Source organism: Ambystoma mexicanum, chromosome 9, assembly GCF_040938575.1.
Source record: "Ambystoma mexicanum isolate Mex_15411 chromosome 9, UKY_AmexF1_1, whole genome shotgun sequence".
Taxonomy (NCBI): domain Eukaryota; kingdom Metazoa; phylum Chordata; class Amphibia; order Caudata; family Ambystomatidae; genus Ambystoma; species Ambystoma mexicanum.
Window position 1 is genome coordinate 1217290079 of NC_090931.1, and position 22701 is coordinate 1217312779.

The 22701-nt window shown below is 47.8% G+C and overlaps 1 protein-coding gene across 3 annotated transcripts in view; it reads left to right on the forward strand.

The window, feature by feature from the left end:
- ZRANB3 (zinc finger RANBP2-type containing 3) overlaps nucleotides 1–22701 on the forward strand; it is a 2038675-nt gene that overhangs the window by 19981 nt on the left and 1995993 nt on the right. The window contains exon 1 of one of the 3 annotated variants that reach the window (XM_069616554.1): nucleotides 18815–18937. The exons of the other annotated variants lie outside the window; for them this stretch is intronic. The gene's annotated coding sequence lies outside the window, so the exon portion shown is untranslated. Of the gene's footprint in view, nucleotides 1–18814; nucleotides 18938–22701 lie in introns of those variants that run through there. 3 annotated transcript variants of the gene reach the window in all.

Below are 22701 nucleotides of genomic sequence, written 5' to 3' on the forward strand. Positions count from 1 at the left end.
TGTGCTTGGCTCCAAATCCTGATTGTTGATTTTGGAGCAGATAGTTACTATCAATGTACTCCAGGTACGCATTCCTGTCCAAGATATTTAAAAGAAAATGTTCGTAATTGGCGGAAAGTTACCTGCAGCTTCAAGATCAAGTGCCTCCTTAAGATGTCCTTTAAACATGATAGAAAAGTTGAGGACAGAAAAGATGAATTAACAGTACTGGTAATTAATCAACCAAAACATATGATCAAACCCTTAATAGTTGCAGGACATATCTCACCAGCTCATTAAGATGCTTTCAGTTCCGTCACAATATTAGTAATCTTCTCTTCCATAACTTGTTGAACTTAAGTTGTAGGGGGCTATCATTACTAGGGGTGCTACAATCCTGTAGATAAAGGTTGGGAGTACCCTGTAATCCAATTTAACAAGCCTTAATAGTCGATTGGTGTTGCTCAATGTTCCTGGAAAATGCATTCTGAATGTTTAAATTCGGGAAATCACTCCTTTTACCAATAATACCACATTTTTTACCTTCCAATTCTTTTAAGAATGGAGAAATGTTCCCTCTGACTTGAACTTGGTGCCTGCAATCTTGGAATTATAGTTTTTGCGTTTGGCTCAGAGGATAACATCTCTATAGCTTGCTGATGCAAGCCGATATGTGGTCGAGGTTTCCTGGCAAGGATCTTTCCTCCAATACCTTTCGCAGTCTCTTAATTTTACGAAGCCTGATTACGTCAACATTAAACCAAGTCTTGTATCTAACTTTGCTGTTAACACCCTTAACCTGTATGGGAGCCAGTATGTCAATGGCGTTGGATATTATCTCATTAAATTGATGAACTAAAACATTAGTATCAATAGATAGACGTGTTAGCCAGGATGGGTATTACAAGATTGGCAAAAGCCTCAGGAGTGGCCTTCTAAAGTTTCTCACCCTTAATTCTAATCTTGGGTTAGTATTGCCTTACTGCAAATTGCAGGAAAATATAGAGCAAAGGATATCAAATGATGATCTGTCCAGGGACAGGGTGTAATGACTGGAGAGGAGAACAAAAGGTTATGTGTTAATACCCAATCAAGAACATTGCCTTCCCTATGAGTGGGACGGTCAATGTGCTGAATAAGCCGCATAGCCTGGAGGGAAGAGAGAAGTATAGAGGCTTCCTGGTCAGAATGATGTCCCCAGAGATTAAAATTGCCAAGAACAACCATATGTGTTGTAGATTTTAATAAATTCCCTAACCAAGCCAATAGTTGTTCCTCATAAGAAGGGACTCTTCCTGGAGGCCTATATAATGCCAAGAGACTGACTGTGGTATTATCAATGATTATCAATTGGCTAGTATCAAGGACGTGGAGGTTTAACTAATCTCTTACAATAAAGGCAGGAAACCCTGCTCCCTGCACTCGGAATATTAAATCCGGTAGGAGTAGTTAACAAAGATGCATGATTAGAAGTGTCCATTATAGTTTGCCTCACTGAGACATGGCTATATAGATCCTGTGTAATAATCAAGTCCGCAACCTCCACTGCATGCATGACTAGGGAACGTGTGTTCAAAAGGGCAAGTTTAAGATCATTACATTCAGTACAACAAGAAAGGAAGGAGGCAGGCCTCGTTTCCTCCTTGGTAAGCAAGGTCCCAGGATTAGTCACATTTTTGGTGTTGTTGGGACTCCTATCTTGGTGACTTGTTCCCTCATTGACTGTACAGTCTTGGGGATTTCCCAGTTATTCCAATAACCTTTAATTGACCAACATGCCAGATTCAAGCTCCCAGAGATATAGTTTCTGCAGTGGTTTGGCTAAAACCATCTGATAGTTCTATGGTTATAATTGAAGATACCATTCTTTTGGGACATCTTAAGGATGAGCCTGAGTAGTATCAGAGAATCATTTGAGTGCTGCCGTGTTGCCATCTAAAGTCATGCCCGTTTTAAACCATGTAAAATTACCCCCCTTCTGTTCAGTATTATTTCCAAGAATTCAATCGACCTTGCTTGTCTCTCAGCAAGCTCCCCATGTCTAGCGAGATTTGGATTCCAATGCTCCTTTAAAAAACAGCAACCTAGTTCGGATTTACATCAGGTGGGCTCTGGATGCATTTTTAAGGACTCTCGGGATCTTCTCCTGAATATAAGTTTCCATGTAATAATGTCCCCTCAAAAATATTGCCATGCAAAAAAATCGCAGAATAATGGCTGTTTCTTGTGGGGACATTATTACATGGAACATGCGGGGGACACCCCCGCAACCCTCGCTGCCCCTATCCCTATATATATATAGAGTCGCCACAACCTTTTCCCAGCAACATTATATACAGCAACCATATATATAGGGATATATTATTACCTGATAAGAATAGAACTACCCTACTTTCACTCTTTGCCCAAATACCCATATTGCCTCCTCCTGATGTTCACTTAGTTGACCTCATCGAGGGCAACTGTTCTGATTCAAGGTTCAACTGCAAACTAAACTTATCTGCAATCTTATCCTCCAAGAAACAGACTTTTTTGAGTTTGTGTTTTGACATTTTTCCTTCTTCAAACCAATTGCGATGTTAATCTTCTTCTGATAAATTGCCCAACTCAGTTGAGTTGGTGACTTTGCTGTTGGCCAATCCTCTTAGGGGAATTTGGGAGCTATTAAATGTTATGTTGAGGAGGGTGTGTTATAAAAGTGCTGTAATCGCTCTCAAAGCACTTTTTTAAAATGTCTTTTTGTAAAATGTGTTTTTATTGGTTTTCAAACAGAATAACATACAAAAATTGTAAATGACATTAGTGATGATCACATTGTACATCTATTCTACGCTCCCAACACCCCCCCCCCCCCCACAGCCTGTTCCACTTGTGATGTCAATCGATGGTATGTATTGGCCTGCTTGAACTCCTCCCCACCACTCTATACCTTTGTTTGTGATGATGCATGGATGTGAGTCTGTGTGTATTCATGTGTAGGGGGCATCAGTTCTTGTATCATATGTTTTCAGGCCATAAAATGTGTGTTCTGCTCCTCTTGACCATGACGGGATGCTTCTTGCCACACAGCGGTTTCTGCCAGTGACCATTTCTGGAGGTCTCTCAACCACACGCCTATACGTGTCTTCCACCCCATTGCTATCCTGTGTTTCGCCAAGATGTATCATAAATCTCTCAATTTACTAACGTGTCTCATCTGCTTTGGTCTTGGGAAGATACCTAGCAGGCACGCCTTGAGGGAGACCGAATCTACTGATAGGCCGATCCTGGCTAGGCTCTGGACCACGCCATCCCAAAATAGGCGTATTTCCGCGCAAGCCCAAAACATGTATATCACGCCACATTTCGTACAAGCTTGTTCCACCGCCTTAGTAAATTTTGCAATTTTCTGCAGAGTTAAATATGCTGTGAGAGTAACATATAATTGGATCAATTGTAGTTTCGCGTTTCTGGACACTTTCGTCATCTGGCAGCTGCTCTTGAAAATCCACTTCCCAACAGGGCCTAAGCTGTATTAAATTGCTATCTGACTTCGCCATCAGAATCTCATATAGTCTAGATACTGCATGTCCCCCTTCTGAGATATCCTAGAATGTTTCTGTTGTCTCGTCTTCTACCAATACTCCCTCTGTTCCTGGCAATTTCCGTCTATGTAGAAGTGAGGAGTGGGTTATATGTTGCCCTACGCATACTCCTAATTCCGCACTGACCTCGTTAAAGGTCTTCGGTCGTCCTTCCTTAAATATATCACCCATTGTCACCACCCCTCTTGGATCCCAATATTTCCTGACATTTAGCCTACATTGCAAATCCTCACTCCGAAGTGTCACCAATGGGATCTGGGGTCAATAGGGTGCGTCTTTGCCTAGGATTTGGCAGGACCTATGCCACATTGTCATGTCTAGCTTCAGCAACAGGGGGCGCTTGGAGTCCTGTGGTACCGTGGTCCTCACCATCTCCTTCAACAAGAAAGGGGTGCATGCCGTTTGTAGTAACTCTGTATCTTGGGTCTGTTCATCATATTGCGTGTATGTGGCAAACTGTAACTGGCACGCCACAAAATACTCCTCAAAATCCAGCACTTTTATCCCACCCTGTTCGTATGTTCTCTGCAATTTCTCCATCAATAATCTACACCTCGAATTGTGCCATAGGAAACTCCGACAAGTTGTGTTCAGCGTCTTAAAATCTCTGGGTATATTGTATGGGACATTGGTGAAATAATGACGCAACCTCGGAAGCACTACCATCTTCAACAACGTGGCCCTCCCCATCAACAATAGCTGCAGCGTTGCCCACAATTTCATGGAGTTCTCTATTTTTGTCACTGTGTTCTGCATATGTTCCACTTTAGGATTGAGAAAAATGTCCACTTCTCATTTAATCGGTAGCACTGGTAACACCCCCCAGGGTCTTCCCCTGTACCCTGCTCGGGCGAATAAGCTTGACTTCTGTGCATTTATCGTAATCCCAGAGAGATCCGTGTAGCGCTTAAACACTTCCACTATGTCCTGTAAATTAATCCCCAGTTGTTGTTTGTAAAGAAGCATATCGTCTGCATACAGGGAGATGAGATGTGTGTTGCCCCGTATTCTGATGCCAGCCTCATGAAATTCTTTCCGTAAGTATACCGCTAACGGCTCTAAGGCCAATATAAATAACATAGGAGACGAAGGACAGCCCTGTCTGGTGCCCTTGCTTAACTCCCATTGTTCAGCTATTGTGTTGCCTGTCTTAACTCTAGCCCCCGGGTTACTTTATATTAGCTTAACCCATTTAATATATGTCGGGCCAATACCAAAACATTTCAGCACCGCTAGTAGCCATGGCCACCTGACCGAATCAAAGGCTTTTACTGCATCCAGCAAAGTTACTGCCAGGAGCTGGGCGCTATCTTGGTTTTGATCGATCACGTGGTGCAATTGTCTTAGATTGCATGTGATATTCCTGTTTGGGACGTAACTTGACTGATCAGAGTGTATGAGTTTGTGAATTACTGGCTTCAACCTGTTCGCCATAAGAGCCATCAGTATCTTCCCATCTTGATTAAGCAGCGATAGGGGTCTGTGAGAGCCACATTTGGTATCTGGTTTGTTAGGCTTCAGTAATGGGACTATAATTGACTCTCTTAATGACAGCGGCAAAATTCTTTTATCTAGAGATTCATTCAGCATTTCCAATAATGGTGGTGTAAATTGTGCCATAAATTCTTTATAGAACTCGTTAGGTAGTCAATCCGCTCCTGGAGCTTTCCCCGACGGCAGCCCTCTAATGGTGTGTGTTATGGGGCTGTCTGCTTGATCTGCGTCTAGCTTTGGGAGATCTATCAACTCAAGCCTCTTCTATCTCTGACTCCCGGTTTTTGATGTCTCCTCATATAACAGCTTATAGAACTCAATAAAACATTTGTTTATATCTTGTTGCGTCTCACAAATCACTCCGTTCTTTCCCGTTATTGCTCGAATCATGCTCCGCTCCGTCTCGCTTTTATTCTACTAGACTAGCAAGTGCCCGGGTTTATCTCCTTCATCGTGCTACCGTTCCAGATATTTCCTATAACTCAATTTACCTAATCTATTGCAGTGTACTAAGCATTCCTGCTGCAGGGCAACAGCCCCACAGGCACTCCTGCTCAGGAGATCGCTCTGACCGTTTATGGCTTCTAGTTTGATTTCCGCCTTATGCAAGTCATTCTCTACTGCGGCCTGAACCCTGTTCGCCTTGGCGATTGCAGTCCCTCCAATCACCACCTTGAAGGCTTCCCATAACGTGCTTGCTGACTCAAACACTTCCTGTATTGTACGCAAAATAATCTTGTGCCCTTTCTTTTAACTGTTCCCGGAATGCTTCGTCTTTCTGGGACTCACTCCTCAGTCTCCATGTCGGGATATGTGCTCTTGGGCAGGGGGGAGGGGTGGGAGGCAATCGCCACGTAACCACCAGCGGGGGCATGATCTGATAACACTTGTGCTTTATATTCCGCCTCCCCAAATTCCCCCAAGGTGTCCTCTCCTGTAAAAATAAAAATATAATCTAATCTAGTGTGCAAGTCCTGTGGAGCTGCATAATGTGAGTATCCTCGGGCCTGCGGGTGCAAAGACTACCATATGTCTGAGAGCTTGAATGCTTGCAACAGTGAGTGTAGGGCTTTGGCCGATTGGGCAGGGTGCGTGAAATCATGGTCCGACCTGTCCAGTATAGGGTTAAGCGTACAATTAAAGTCCCGTCCCCATATCAATGTGCCATCTCTGTGTGGACTAATTAATGGATAAAACGTGCAAAGTAAGCTGCAGTCTCTTGGTTTGGTGTGTATGTATTTATTATACAAAATTCCCTATGTTCAACCCAACCTCGCAACACAAACATTCTGCCCTCTTTATCTTGGAAAGTCTCAAGCACCCTTAAAGGTATCGCCGGTGCCACCCATATTAGTTACCCCTAGCATAAGCAGAGTATGGCGAACCTAGTGTCATGCCTCTCCATTTCTTGGCAAGTGCAGTCTGTCTCTCTCTTTTGTGAGGCGAGTCTCCTGCAGGAGTGTGATATCAATTCTCTGCCACCTTAGGTAAGTCATCATTCTATTACGTTTGATATAACTGTTAAGGCCCCTGACATTCCAGGATACAATTCTAAGTTCCACCATCGCTCTTAAAGCTTCTGACGCATATCGGCAGGTCAGTGTTCAAGTTTTGTATATACAGTGTGGACACACAGGCTAATATCTAACTAACTACCCCAACTCCCTTACCCTCCCAACAATTGCCCAGCTCAATACCTTGTGCTCGTGCATCTCCACTTCTCGCCCTTGTTCCACGGTATTGTCCTGTTGCGTGGGCGCAGTGGGCGGATATTTAACTGCTAGTACCCGAACAAACAAATCCGATCTTAGAGGTAGGGCGCTCCTCTGCGGTGTGCTCTTAAATAAGCACCACATCCTGGGCTCCTGCGTTTGCAATCTTGTCTTCGTGAAGCTCTCATCAGGAGGGCCTTCTTGTTGCTTCACTTCCTATTTACAGACCTCTGCTACCTGTAGCTGTCATCATCTATTGAAAATAACTACTTGTCGCTACTCTGACCAGCTTCTGTACCAGTTGGCAGATTCTGCATGTCCATCCATTTGTCTGCATCCTCTGGGCTCTCGAAAAGAAATGGCACAACCTTTGTCAATCACCTTCAGCCTGACTGGATATAGCAGCATGTACTTCAAATCAGATCCTCTCAATCTCCTTTTAACTGCTATGTAGTTCATCCGTTGCTTCTGCGCTTGTAGGGTGTAATCCGGATATGCAGTTATCGTGGCGGATGCTCGTTGGATCGTCCCTCCTTTGTGGAAGTATTCAAGGATCTTCTCCCTATCCAGTAGTTTAGTATCTGGGCAATTATTGGCCTCAGTTGGGCCCCAGGTGGTGTTTCATGATCTGTGATCTATGTGCTCTTTCGACTGTGAAGACTTGGCTGAGGGCGCTTGGGCCGATTTCTTGCTGTAGCAGGGTCTCAATGTAATTTGTTGGGTTTACCCCTTCCTCAACTTCCGGGAGCACAATAATTTGTACGTTATTGCGCCTAGCTTTGGCATCTTCAGCTCTGTCTTCCAGATTACACACTTGTTGTTGCAGTAAATATGAAAATGTTCCCTAAACCGCTCTAGACTCCACCGTGGAATAGTTGAGCATGAAAAATGTTGACTCCTAAATACGGTTTGTTGGTGGGCAATGCCAAATTTTATTTGTCAATATTGTTATAAAGCAAAAGAAAATAACACTTTGTAGGTGGACAATTTGTTCCCTACTGACCCAGTGTGTAATAATATAGTCAGAGATTTTAAAAAATCAATACATGTACCACAACCATGGGTTGTTCTTATCAAGGTTGAATCAAGGAATCATGACAAAAAACAGAATGGGGCCTATATGGATGAGTGCCTGTATTGTAAATGTGCCATATGCCGACATGTGTTTCAACCCAGAAAGGAGTCCACCTCTGGGCATGCACTATTCGATTGCACTCCTAATTGTACTGTTTGTCCACCTACAAAGTGTTATTTTTTTGTGCTTTATAACAACATTGACAAATATAATTTGACATTGCCCACCAACAAACCGTATTTAGGAGTCAACATTTTTCATGCTTAACTATTCCACGGGGGAGTCTAGAGTGGTTTAGGCAACGTTTTCATAGTTTCAAGCAGTAGGTGGGCAGGGGTACCCACCCTTCCCTTCTGCACTGCTGCCACTCTCCCATTCTCAAACACCTTCTTTTTCTTTCCATTTTATGTGTGAGGACCTGAGCGCACTACCAATTAGGAACCCCACTTCACTTTCAATTGTTGTTCAGTACCCTGACTTCTTCTGAGGTGTCCTTAAGGCCGCTTGAATTTTCCATAACTGCCTTTTCCGATGGCGTCAATTTTAGTCTCGAGATTCCTTCAAGGTTGCTATGGCTGCAAGGATTTGTTGATCTCCTGTCTCGAGCATCAGCTCACCTTGAGGTGTCTTTGAACCAGTGTTTTCTGCCGCCGTAGTGGACTTAGAGAAAGTATCCAACGTGAGTTGCTTAGCCTTGCTTTTCTGGGTTTTGGATGCCATGGTTACACTTCTGCAACAGGGACCTGTTCTTTACAGTGTCGCCTTGTTCACTTAGTGCTCCACCACAACTAGACGGCTCTACAACAGACGGATCCTCGTTTCCACGGGTGGTGTTGTCCCCCTGTTGCTTGATATGCTGTACTAGTGCTGTAGTAGCCTCTTGTCCCGACGTCGCTGCGTGCCGATGCAGCCTTTGTCCTTGAGCAATGCTTGCGCTTATGTCTCCCACTCTTTCCAGCTACTTATGACTGCTTAGGGCTGTTCTTGCTATATGATGGCCCTGTTGGATCTGTAACCCCTGTTCCCAGCAATGATCAGTTCAACCTGTCCTCTCTGGGCTCATGTGCATATCCGGCTTGTTCCTGTTTCCTCCAGCCTTTGAAGCAATGCTTGAGTTATGACCTTCTGCACTAGTGCCGCAGGGCGCATCTGTGTCCCGTTTCCCAATAGACGCGCTGCTCCCAATTGTGATGTGTCTATCTAACTTCTGCCATTGTAGCCTCTTGCGTCTCACTCTTGCTGGTTCTAGTCTTTTATGCTAGTCCACAACGTGCACCTGCCTTATACGATCTAGCTTAGATGTTGGGGTCCTCCAGTTCGTTTTGCCACAGTCATGAGTTTAACATCCTCTGAAGCTGCTGTGTCCGTACTCGAAGCAACTTCATGGCTATGCTCTCTGCACTTATCCCCCTTTGCGAGCCTTGGTTGTGCCACAATGGAAATTGTTTCCCTGCGTGTCCACGCAGATGCAAATGGCCGACAGTTCGGGCCGAATCCCAGGAGAAACCGCAGTTGGCTGCTTAGCTGCACTTAATTATGTATTAGGCCACGCTCCACCTCATGGGCCGAGCTGCGATGGATCCTTCCAATAAATTGTCACACATGCTACTATTTGCGCTGTAGGCGGCTCACGGGCTGGACCACAGTGTGAACCTCATACACTGGTCCATGGCCGTTCTTTATGCTTCGCCGGATCGCAATGAAAGCCTTCAGCAAAATATCTTATCTGATTGCCTTCTGCTTTACTGGCGCTTGTTAGGCTCTGCGCCTTACTGTTTCCTGCAATGCTGGACTGCTTGCGGCTGTGTTCTTTTAGCATCTATGTGATTTGTCGTGGCATTGGTTACTTGGTGACCAACTATGTCTGTCTTCTTTGTCCCCCACTATGCCACTGGGCCCACTTTCGTGCCTTTGTATCCCTCTTGTCAGTTTAGCTAGAGAGTATCTATAGTTTGTAGGCCCATTCTCTTTCAGCACGGTCGCGTTTACAAACGTGGACTCCTTCACTTTCTCAGCCCTTGTATCACAGCAGGCCGTGTTTTCTGTTGTTGACATGCGGCCAGCCTGCACCCAGCCGCTTTGATGTAACTCTGACTGTTTTTTTCAGCGCTCGCAAAATCGAATTTCACGTCCATGAAGTCGGACTTCATTACAATGTATCCCGCAACGTGTTTGCCGGGTCAAACGTAGATGCAAAGCTTCGTCTCTCGGCTCCAGCAGGACTCCTTGGTTTTTCCTTTCCGCTACTGCCTCCTAGCTTCGATGTTCGGGGTCACGGTGGCTGATGCAGGCACCAGTGAATTCCTGGCATCAATCACTGCACTTTGCTGGTGCGTGACGTCCTCTTCCGAATCGTTTGTAAAGTTGCACCACCCGCCCTTCATACGGCGACCATTGAGGGATGCCTCTCCTCGTTGTCTGCGCTACAGTCTTCATGATAGTGCTCCTCTTTCGCATGGGGTACCAGTTTCTCACTGCCCACTACGATTCACGTCTGTATTCTTACTGTCTCGGCCCGGGGCGTAGTTGCTACTATAGCGTCGTTATAGTACAGTATCTGGGCTGGTATTGTTCATCTTTGCTGCAGACCTGCTTTCCAAGTACTGAGCCAGTCGCAAGCTTACACCAGCCACTTACAGCCAACCTTTCGTGTTATATACTCAAGTACTATGTTCAGTAGTGCCGGCCATCTTTTGTCACCCATGAACGATCCTACTAGGCCTTGTACATTTGGATCGTGCAAGCGCAGGTATTTATCACCCGCTGAAGGCCGACTTTAAGTGTGGATCTGGGATTCAAACCAGTGTTGCTCAGCGTGGTCTTCCAAGATCTGCCCTTTGCCACTGAGCTATCCTCCTTTCACTATTGAGGGCTGGCATTGTGTCTTTGGATTTGCACCTATTTTAGTTATTGCCTAGACATGGTTTATTCCGATGTCCCCCAGACAATGATTTTTGAAGATTCTTGTTCTAATGTAAGGCACATTCGCTGGGCTGAGATTATGTGTCACTGCAGCCTGCACAAATTAAACCACAATATAAGGGGGACACCGTGGGCCATCATACTTGGAGAAATCGGAAGACTTTAATTACTTCAACTACACTTGACTTCATCTTTGTTTCTGAATTATTACTCTTTCAATTATTCATTAGCTATGACTTTTACAGACATCTGCGACCATGCTTGTCTCCTCTTTCCAACTCCCTTTTAATTTTCAATCTCTTTCTGGGGGCTCTACAGGTCTAGCCATCCACAATCAAAACACTTGTGTATCCTGGTCAGCGTCCCCTGTGCTTAATTCTTATTAACTGTTCTTCTGAACTCTTTGGAGGTTACAGGTTACATGGATGTGATAACCTTTCTTGGCATTACAAAGGAGTCTTCTTCTCTTTTATTGGATGATTCTATACGCATGGGTACACCGCATTTCACTAGGACTCCTGTTTATGATTGGGAGGTGGAAAGAAGAAAAATGGCGCTCTGGAAATCTATTCAATTCTGAGTCTTCAAATCCTCAGGAATTTCTTTTTTTTTAAAAACATTTTTTTTTTATAACAACACACCAAACATTACAATAATTAGGACTTCCGTATCTATGTCTAAGAAAATATCATTACAAACTCTGTCCTTCAGTCCCGCTCCCTCCCGCCTCCCCAACTTGAGCCATAATGTCCATATCATCAACCTGAATGTCCTCAGGCGGGTCCTCCGCTCATCCATATCATCCTCACTGTAACCATGGTGGCCACGAATTGCCTCCATTCGATTAGGGGTCCTTCCTCCTCCTCGCCTCCCCTGCTAACGCTTCGTACCAGACAGCCGTTTCAGCCTCGGCCCATTTCAAGAGGTCAGCCCACCACAACTCTATCCTGGGCATGTGAGCGGCCTTCCAGCACATTGAAATCCTTCTTTTGGCCAGGATGTATGTCAGGTCCTTCATCTTGCTAATGTGCCTCAGATGACGCGGCCTAGGGAAACCTCCTAGCATGCATGTCCAGGCCGACTCCACCTCCAGCTTAATACCTTTTTCAGCCAAGCGTATTTTCAGTTCAGCCCAAAACCTGCCCACCTCCGGACAAGCCCAGAACATGTGTAACATCCCGGCTTCCTCCTCCCCGCACCTGGGTCATCTCTGGATCATCTGGCTCCCAAACCTAGCAATCTTACTGGGGGTCAGATATGCCCTATGTGTGACATATAATTGGATTTGTTGGACCCTCGCGTTTCGGGACACTTTCTTATGATATCTCTGGGCTCTATCCCATAACCCATCCGACATAGGCTCTCCCACCTCTTCCTCCCAAAGCTGTCTCAATTGGGGCAATTTCTTCCCCACCTTGGCCCCGAGTAGCTCGTATATGCAAGATATCTCGTGCCCACCCTCCGAGATGTCATATATCATCTCCATGGTGGCATCCGGGTGTGTTCCGTGAGCACCATCGCCGGCCATTTCTCTCGCACCCGCTTAACGATTCTGGAGTGGGTTATATGTTGCCCCTATGCACCCCAGTGTCCTCCATCAATTTCTGGAATTCCAACGCCTCCCCATCGTGCCATATGTCTCCCAAAGTGGCCAGGCCCATGGGTTCCCAGTATCTACCCCTTGTATCAATTGGGGGTCCTCTCTGCATAGCGCCGCCAACGGCACCTGCATGGAAAACGGAGCCGGGTATCCCACCACCCACCATGCTCTATGCCAAACCTCCCAGCCAAGCACCAACAGCCCCGCCATCTCTAGTACCTTAGGCTTAGGCAGCCACACCACCTCTCTAAGGAAATAGGGAGCCGGTTCCATACACAGTAGCCTAGTTTCCGCTGTTTCTTCCTCAGACAGCCATCTGGCCACGTATTGCAATTGCCCCGCTATGTAATATAACTCAAGGTTTGGCAGGTTCCCCCCCCCTCTGTCACACGAGTTCTGTAATTTCCAAAGAGAGACCCTGTTCCTGGAGTTATGTCATATGAAGCCCCTGCACAAGCTGTGGAGGCTAGCGAAGAAACGCCTAGGGATCACATGCAGGATATTTACGAAAAAGTGTAACAGTCTGGGCAGGAATACCATCTTGATTAGAGCTGCTCTCCCCATCATGGCCAGGGGCAGTCTGGACCAGAAACCCATGCTATTTTTGATACCTTCAACTGCCTTCACCGTGTTGTGTTTTTGTTCTTCTCCCATCGTATGGTATATGTCAATACCAAGGTATCTAAACGACTTGGTTTGCCAGGGTATTGGCAATACCGGCATACCCCCTGGTGGAACGAGTCTATCTCCCTAGGGGACACATACTAGATTTCTGGGGTTTTACTACTATGCCGGAGAGGACGGCATATCATTCCCTCACCTCCAGGATGTATTGTGTATTCTCTTCTGGGAAGCGCAGGTACATGAGTATATCGTCGGCATATAATGAAATGAGGTGCAGACCGCCTGCGGTGCATATCCCATTTTCTCTGTATTGTTGTCTAAGACAGACAGCCAATGGCCCCAACGCTAATATATACAGCAAAGGTGACCAGGGGCAGCCCTGTCTGGTGCCCCTGCTAAGTTGCCACTTGTCTGAGATCATGGCACCCGTTTTAACCCTAGCTATTGGGGAGCTGTATACCATATTAACCCACCTTAGATACCCTGGGCCCATTCCATTGGCCTCTAAAGTCGCCAACAGCCAGGGCCATCTTACTGAGTCAAAAGCTTTGACCGCGTCAAGTGAGATGATCGCCAGCTCACCTGGGTCCTCCTCTGTCTGATCGATTGTGATGCAGTCTCCTATGATTATTAGTTATATTCCTACCAGGGACATAGCCTGTTTGGTCCGGGTGTATCAGTTTGCTGATAACACGCTTAAGCCTGTTTGCCAGCACTGCTGTAAGGATTTTGCTGTCTTGGTTGAGCATCGACAGGGGTCTGTATGACCCACAGTCTGTGCTCGGCTTACCTGGCTTTAAGAGCGGAATAATCACTGCCTCGCGTAAGGACTCTGGCGACCTGTCTTGCTCATACGACTCATTAAACATAGCCAGCAACGGGGGTAACGGCTCCTGTTTATAGGTTTTATAGAATGCGCTCGGGAGCCCGTCTGGCCCCGGAGCCTTACAAGTGAGCAGGTGTCGAATCACTAACTCAAGCTCCTCTGTTGTGTTCGGGGCGTCCAGATCTGCCCGTTCTCAGTCGTCTAAGGTAGGCAGGCCCATGTCCTCCAGCGCGTCTCGGATTTCGCGGTCCCTAGCTGCGCCTGGGTCCTCATAGAGCCATTTGTAGTATCTGAGGAACTAGTCATTCACTCCCTCCTGGGTGTCCAGGATCCGACCTCCCTTTCCAGTGATTTCCCTGATAGCGGGCCTTGGTGCCTCGCTTTTATATAGCCAGACCAGCAACCTTCCAGGTTTGTCTCCCACTGCATGCTGCTTCTCCCAGTATTTCTTGTAGCTTTAATTTACATAACCTGTCCCAGTGTTCACAACTAGCTTGTTGAAGCTGTCTCATCCTGACCCCGTCTTCCTTGGTGGTGCCTCCCCTACGCATAATGTCTTCCAACTCTTCCTACGTTTCCCGCAGCTCTCGTTCTATGTCCCCCTGGAGCCTTCCCGATTTTGACATAGCCATACCCCGCACCACCACTTTAAATGCCTCCCACACAGTTCCCATTGATCTAACACTACCAGTGTTAATCTCAAAATACTCTGTGATCTCCTCCCTTAAATCCTCCCGGAATCCCGAGTTCTGCAGAGCCTCAGCTCTGAGCTTCCACGTCGGAATCCGCGCTCTAAGGGGTTGGTGTTGCCACTCCAGGACCAGAGGCCTTATATTCGCGCCTCTCATATCGCTTACCAGATCGGCAGTGGGGAACACATAGTCCAGTCTCGTGTACAGATCATGTGGTGCCTCGTAGTGTGAGTATTGCCTATCGGCTGGGTGCAGTTGCCTCCAGACATCCACAAGATCGAAGTCTCTCAGGAGGGCCTTTAGCACCTTTGCAGCCGGGATGGGCTTGTCTATCATCTTGTCTGACCTGTCCAGTTTAGGGTCCAGTACACAATTAAAGTCTCCTCCCCATAGAATCCCGCCACCCAGTAGGGGGCTAATCTTACCATACAGGGTCCGAAAGTAGGCCGCTGTATCCTGATTGGGGGCATATAAGTTTACAATACTCACTTCACGGTTTCCCAGCACCCCCCTCACAACGATCAGTCTGCCTTCTGGATATCCTGTGGACTGAAGCAATTGGAATGGTACGTGGGGTGCTACCCACGTAATAACTCCTCTTGCGTAGGCCGAGTATGTGGCACCTGCTATGCTCCCCCTCCACTTCCTCTTAACCACCTCCAGTTTCTCCCTGCTGAGGTGGGTCTCCTGCAATAGTGCTATGTCAGCCCTCATCCTTTTCAGGTACATCAAAACTTTATTGCGCTTCAAGTAACTATTGAGGCCCCTAACGTTCCAGGTGACCACTCTAAGGCACCCCGACGCCATAGATACGATATCCTGCCCTCCCTCTCCGCCCTCCCTCCCGCCTGATAGATTCCCATATTGGCTCGTCACCCACCCACCCCCAACAAACTCCCCCCCCTTCCTTTTCAAAACAACAACATCCCCACACACCGCCCTTTCCCTCCCTCCAACCCCCCACCCCCTAACCCCAGCAAGTGCCCAGCCCCATCCCTGGATCTCAGGCAACCCTGCTTCTGGTTCTGCCTCGAACTGTCGAGGGCAGAAACCCGGCAGGGTGTCACCGGACTACCGGTGATCTAACTAAACTACCCTAAATGGGGGTATGAGGACTAGCTCTGCGAGGCTCCCTAGCTGGGTAGAAATCTCAGTGCTCACAAATTGTGTCCCAATCCGACCTAATCATACCAGCCCATAAGCTACATTTAATGCAATAATCAAGTCCCATAGTCTTAGGCTGCGACACCCTCTGGTGCCCTGTCCATAGATTACTTATCTCTGCCTTCTCCTTCTCCCATCTGGATGCCCGACTCCTGGGGGCAGCTTTGCGCGTCATGCCACCCCATAGCTTCTTCCGGGGTTTCGAAAACAAGGTTCTGTTTTTATGGAACACCTTCAGCTTTGCCGGGTAGAGCAGCATGTACTTGTGGCCTGCTTCACGCAATCTTCTTTTGACAGTCTCAAAGTTCATGCGGCTACGTTTTACCATCAAGGTATAATCCGGTTATATTTGATGTCCCTCTTTGTATCGTTCCGCCCTTACGGAAGTGTTCAAGGATTCTTTCTCGATCCCGATAGTTGAGGATCTTGGCGATAACGGGCCTAGGGGGGGGTTGCCTGGCGGCGGCTTCCTCGTTGGAGCCCTGTGCGCCCTTTCCACCGCAAACCCCTGGGACAAAACTCCTCCAGTTATCTCCTGCAGCAGCATGGATTCCATGAACTCTGTAGGGTTAGATCCCTCGGCCCCCTCTGGCAAGCCAACAATATGGATGTTATTCCTTCGGGCACGTCCCTCCTCCTTCTCCGCCCTGCATTCTAGATTGCCCACGGGCTGCACTATGGCGTGAAGATCTGCTTTGTGTTGCACAGTCCGCTGTGTTCGGGCCCACCTCTTTTTCCAGGTTCTCTGTGCGTTCTGACAACAACCTGACATCTTGTCGGAGAAGGTTCACTTCCTCTTGCACTGCCCTGACTTTCAGCTCCAGTGCCGCTTTCAGTTCAGTCATAGCCAGACCCAGTTTGGTCTCCCAGGCTACTTTCATAACTGCAATAGCCGCAAGGACCTCCTGGTTGGTGCCCATTGTGACTGCGCTCCCAGCAAGGATTTTCTCCTTGCTCCTGGTTCCTTTAGAGCCCGGCGGTGTTCTGGCGTACTCTTCCAGCTTGGGCTGCTTACTCTTCGTTCCTAATCGTTTGCTGGACATGGCGTCGTGCCCAGGAGTTGTGGGCAAGCCTCCCCTCTCACCAGCCCTAGCAGGATGAGACTGCTGTTGGCGCTGGGGCCAGGGCGGGCTGCGCAAGGGGTGTCTGGGAGCCAGTTATTAGCTACTGGAGTGGATTGTGCCCTCCCACGTAACAATATAGCCTCGCTCCGGTCTTGCTAGCGCGCGCTCTTATCGTGGGCCAGCCGGTCCAGACTTTGATTGTAGCTGCGGGTTCAGGCAAGTCCACCAGCTCATCACAAGTGCTACTCCTGTGTTCCTCTCGTTGCACACACTTCCCTGCCCCAAGCACTCTGAGTATCTGTTACTGTTTGAGGTGCTTGACTTCAAGAGTCCGTCCATGCCTATTGTCCCCGCAGCATCCTTCTTCACTTTGGGCCTACCGCCTAATGGGCTCAACGGCTATCCATTGTGCTCTCACCTCTACCATGGAGTGGGGGAGTGTGCAATTTATCGTGGTGCCGCCAGAGTAGCTTGAGTGAGGGAGCGCCAGCAGTTCAGTTTCAGCAGCCCACCTTACTGACCCACTAGAGACCTTCTGCAGAATCTTGTCGGTCCGCTCTCTTCCTTTTCGTTGTCACATGCCGGCATGCATTCACCTCCATTCGGCGCTCCCCTGCTGACTTTCGCCTCCGCAGCCCCGTATGGTCGGGTCGCTCCGCCCGCCTTCTCTCACTGTGGGGTGCTAGGGCCACTCCACCGTCCAGCTGCTCAGTCCTGCCCTACATGCAGGCCCAGCATCAGCCAGCTGGGCTGGCAACTGCTACAGTCCACGGCGCAACCCGGGCGCTTCACTTGCAGCCTCCGGGCCGCCACCGAACTCAAGTATATGGGCTAACGAGCTTGTGGGCGGGTGCTAATACCAGCGCTGCAGTCCCGGCTCCCGGCGATCCGCATAGGACCAGAGCCCGCCGCTCACCCTCACCCACCCCAGAAAGTACGGGGCGCTTCTGCCGTTCGTGCCACGAGGTCCGCTTCGCCTGCCACGACTCGGGCGAGGTCCTAGCACCGGCTGCCCATCCGCCTCGCGCGGTCTCTGGAGCTTGTTCCCCGCACTCGGGGCCCACCGGAGCACATGTGCGCATCAGTGGCACGCCACAAGGTGTATGTTCGCCCCGCTCTGCCTGCCCCACGGTCGTTCACACAGTGAGTGCCTCTGCTGGTCTGCCCAGTTCCCCTTCTTTGTCTTGGGCGACCGCCATTTTGGTCCTTCGGATCTTCGTCCCCCGGGAACTTCGCTCGCCCCTATCTGGCGTTTCTTGGGTTATGTGGGCTCCAGATTGCCAACGACTGCTCCATATATATTCATAAGCTGATGCTTACGTTTCCATCTTCGCAAGGCTAGTGCAACTGCACTTTTTCTCCGGATGAATGCAGGATCGCCAGGAGCTCCTCCAAGAGCACGTCTGCTCACATGGCCTTGTAGCCACGCCCCCCAAATCCTCAGGAAATGAAGTTCCTTTGGATCAAAAGATATAAGAAACAATGTAGAAATTGGGTAAAACATCATAGTTGAAATGACATTCAAGAAAGTCAATAGATGTTAAATGTGGCTTTGTAATCTCATAACTTATTTTTTGGGAAGTTCATCAATAATATCCACCTCCCTCGGTCTACCTCCCTTAATAATCACATTGATTAATCGACCTGTAATCAACGTTTTAAAGGCACATTTGGTAAGCAATCTGTAACTAGGCCTATATTTGATCCTGATTCCTTGTGCTCATGGTAGGTGGCTTTTCTACTTTTGACGTTCTAGCAAAGATTAACAAATCTAAAAGCTCAAGGTCCCTGGGTCCTGATGAACTGCCCAACGTAATCTTAAAGGAGGACCCAAATGTGTGGGCAGACATTGTATCCAGCTTTTTTCCCAAATATTGCAATGCTGGGCAGAATGCCTGCTACTTGGAAGTCCACTGTATTGTCCCAATTTATCCGGTCACCTTTTTTTAGGACCCACGAAGATCCCTCTGCAGGGTGGCAGACATTCAGGATTTGTTTCCAGGACACTTCGGGTGAAACCAAGCAGTTGCATGATGTCCCCTCGTAGCTACGGGAAGAGGTCGCCTCTCCAGGACCTGTCTGATCAGTCCTTGAATCAGCAAAGCAGCCATTGGATTTGGTGAGAGTTGCAGCAGAACATCTTCCTCTAGCTGGATTCAGGATACAGGCCTCCTGGAAAACTCCAAGCTTCTGACACAGAGGTAAGTGAGTGGTCCTCTGATATATGAACATTCCCCCATTCACCAGGCCTGAGCTAGGCTCAGTCAGCCAATCGCACACTAGTGCATTCGGGCAGCACCCATTCAGGCTTACAGGCATTCAGACTATTCACCCAAAACCAGACACCCAAAACTGTGGATGTGTAATCGAGACAACGCCCAGCCTTTTAGAGCGCACACTACATTCACAAAGTTTCAGACGGGGTTTGTGCAGGTGAAACCACAGGCATTGTGACACACAGCAAAAACCACACCCCCACAACACAGAGTGCCATTTTCCTCCTCTCTCAATTCAGTCAGGGCGCACCCCTAGGGCATGCCAACAAGCAGCCTCTGGGAATTAAGCAATTAAGCAAATTGCCAGCCCGAGCCCCATATATGGTCCTTCTACCCTACATCCAATCAGGTAAAGGGGTTGGGGGGGAACAGAGCCAGGGCTTCTCAGGACTTTGTAAAAACTGGAGAGAAAGGCAGAAAGCCATGAGGCTAACGGTGGCCATCTGGTCTTTTTCAGGAATCCATTGATGGCCCAAGAAAGGAGACCCAGAGCCACTGCAAGATCAGCATGTAGCTGCCACCAGCCCATACCCTGCTATGTGGGGCAACAAACAGGTGCCCAAGAACACATACTAAGGGTAGCAAGGGGCCCCCGTACCCATGTGTGTCCTCGGGGTATCCCATGGGTCCTGTTCACCAAAGGTAAAGATAAATAGCTGCACTTTCAGGTATCCAAACTGGACTCGTGTGCAAAAAACATACAGAAAACACACACCAAGGAATTAGTAGGATAAGGACAGGGGTTAAGGGAACATGTCCCCGTAACGCATTTCCAGTAACGCATTTCTATCATCACATGTCCAAAGGTCTATACTTTTGTGGGTGGCTGGCAAGGCTGTGTCCTGGCTTGTTCAATTTTTACTTATCAGATTTAGCAGCAGATTTGCCTAAAATAATAGGATTTTTCTCAATAAATTGGTCAGAACCGTATACCTGCTCTCTTATTTACAAAAGCTAGAATCCTATCTAATAGGGCACAAATTGGTCTGCAACAACCCCTCGATGGCCTAAATCTTTGTTCATAAGAACAATTTAAAGATCAATTTATCTAAAACAGCTATCTTTATTACAAATAGGCAGACCACTATATTAAATGTAAATGCTTTATTGACCGACTACACTTGAGAATCGTCTCTAGATTAATTTATTTGCGTTTTCCTATCTACAATTTTCAGAGCATGTGTGATATATATACTTCAACCTTAGATCTAAGCTGGCACATCTTTGTGCCTAGATGCAAAAAGTGAACTGTAAGTATTCAAAGTATACATTGATTCCTTTATAAACATTCTATATAGGGAAAGTAATCCCCTCTATGCTATATGGGTTAGAGACATTTTTATCTCTAGGGGGAAGTAGTTAAACATTTTGGCAGATCGGCTTTTGAAGAGTCTTAGGCCTCCACACCTACTTGCCAATTATTATAATATACCATGAATTGGGGATCCGGTCTTGGTATGTTATGTTGACGAGGTTGAAACTATTCTGTAAAATGTTAGATCCCCCGAATGATTCTCTGTACAGCAAACATAATGATGCTGCTCTGACGAGGGGAGTGGCTGGCGGCCATGGAGTAAGTCATCTCCTGAGTTAGCTCCCGCCTGATCTGTCGGAGATTCGCCTGAAAAGACCAGTATACTGCATTTATCCTGGCCAATTTTACAGGGACGCTGCCCTAACCATTGTGGGAGTGTGCCGCTGACTTTTTGGATCTGCTTCCTGGAGGGATTGACCAAACAAACTGTCCCAAAATCTGGGGACTGCCAGCTGGAGCCGAGCAAAGATGGTGCCTGTGATTGCCCCGTATTTGTGACAGAGCCGGGAAGTCGTGGGGAAAGAGTGAAACACTGAGACTGGTGCCGGAGGTCCGGCGTGCAGAAGCAACAGCTGCGGAAGGCTGCGATAGCTGCCCCCAAACACCAGCAGGTGAGAGTGCTGAGCCGGCACCCCTGCCTGGAGTGAGGGATCCTGAAACGTAAAGGCGTGATCCGGAAGCCATCAGGGGCCCGGACAAAAGGAAAAGGGGGAAGAAAAATAAAACTAAAACTGACATTAGTCTCTCATAAGCGTCGAGAGCTGAGGTGAGAGGAGACTGCACTGGGCAAGGCATGGACAGCGCGCAGTTGGTCTCCCACAAGCAGAGCCCCCCCCCCCCCAGTGCAGCCGAGTGCACTCCGTGTGAGACCCCTAGCCTCCCTTGGTGGCGACGCTTATATACCAGCGCTCCCAAATTATTTCTTATCAGCTGAGGAACTGTGCATATACACCAACGGCAACTCACCGGCTACGCAAAGCTTTGTCGGAACCCAGATTGTAGACATGATTGACATTCCTTAAGGAGTACATATTAGCGCCTCACCTAGGGGTAACTTCTGAGGTGAGCAATTTTATCACAGCACATTAGTTTATGAAACAACGAGGTGGTCCACAATACGTTACGCGCCACCAACCACTGGAGACAACCCGACACCCCCAACAGCATTTAGGGCCCAGGTGCGCTCCCGGGAAGAACACAACCGCGCCTACAACAAACCGAATGCCTCCTAAAACCAATAAACCAAAAAGCGGGCAAACAACATTAGACAACTATGCCAGAAATACGCAGCAGATGTCTGCAGCGACCATGGTGTTGACCCAGGACAACAAAGGAGACCCTATAGAAATGCATAACGAGGTTTTGAAGGCTATCGCTGACTTAAAAACTTCTCTGTGCACGCAAATAGAGGAAGGTAAGGTAGTATGTTGGGCTTTTACGCCTGGATGGGAGGAAACTGGCTTAGCGGACCACGAGTTTAGAACAGCAAACTAAAGAAAATACTAGGCTGATCCAAGAATCAGATGCGGATATCCACCTTTTTCAACATACGGTCAGACTGCTTGAAAGCAGAGTGGAATCTGCAGAAGGCAGGGCCTGCAGAAACAACATCCGTATTGTTGGCCTGCCAGAGGCTGAAGAAGGCTCGGATCCCACAGCGTACTTCGAAAATCTGTTCCTACAGGAAATTGGACCTGGTAACTTGACACAGGGCTTTACAATTGAAAGATCACACAGAGCCCTAATTAGGAGACCGCCACCGGACGCCCGTCAAGACTGATAATCGCAAAAAAGTTCTCAACTATAAGCACAGGGAAAGGATCCTATCTTACTCCAGACTCGGGGGCATACTATGCAGGGCGTCAACAGACTTGGCAGTCTACCCTGACTATACTTCCAAGTACAGAAAAGTAGAGAGCAATTTTCGGCGACCAAAGCTAGGCTCAGGAAAGCAGGTGTGAAATACATTTTGCTGTACCCTGCTTGTTTGAAAGTCCTGCATAATAACAATGCCCTGTTCTTTGATCTGCCAGGCACAAAAGTGGATGGACCAAAAAGGAATAGGGCCACTGGCAGTCATGGGGGAGGCTCTGTCCAAACAAAAGGGACCTGCCAAGTTTTAGGGGAGCAAAGACTAGAGAGGAGGAGCTTCAACGCCACACTCTGTTGGATCCGACATACAGTCACTGAGTGGATTTGGATTAAAGCGCTATATAAACACAATAAATACAAATACTGAGTGTCAGTTGGGGACCCCAGGACCAGCGGGCCACTGACTAGGCTAGCAGTTCCCACGGAAAAAAGTTTTTTTCCTTATTGCCTATCTTTAAAGGCGTGCCTCGCCTACTGACTTAATTACCACTACTACAAGAGG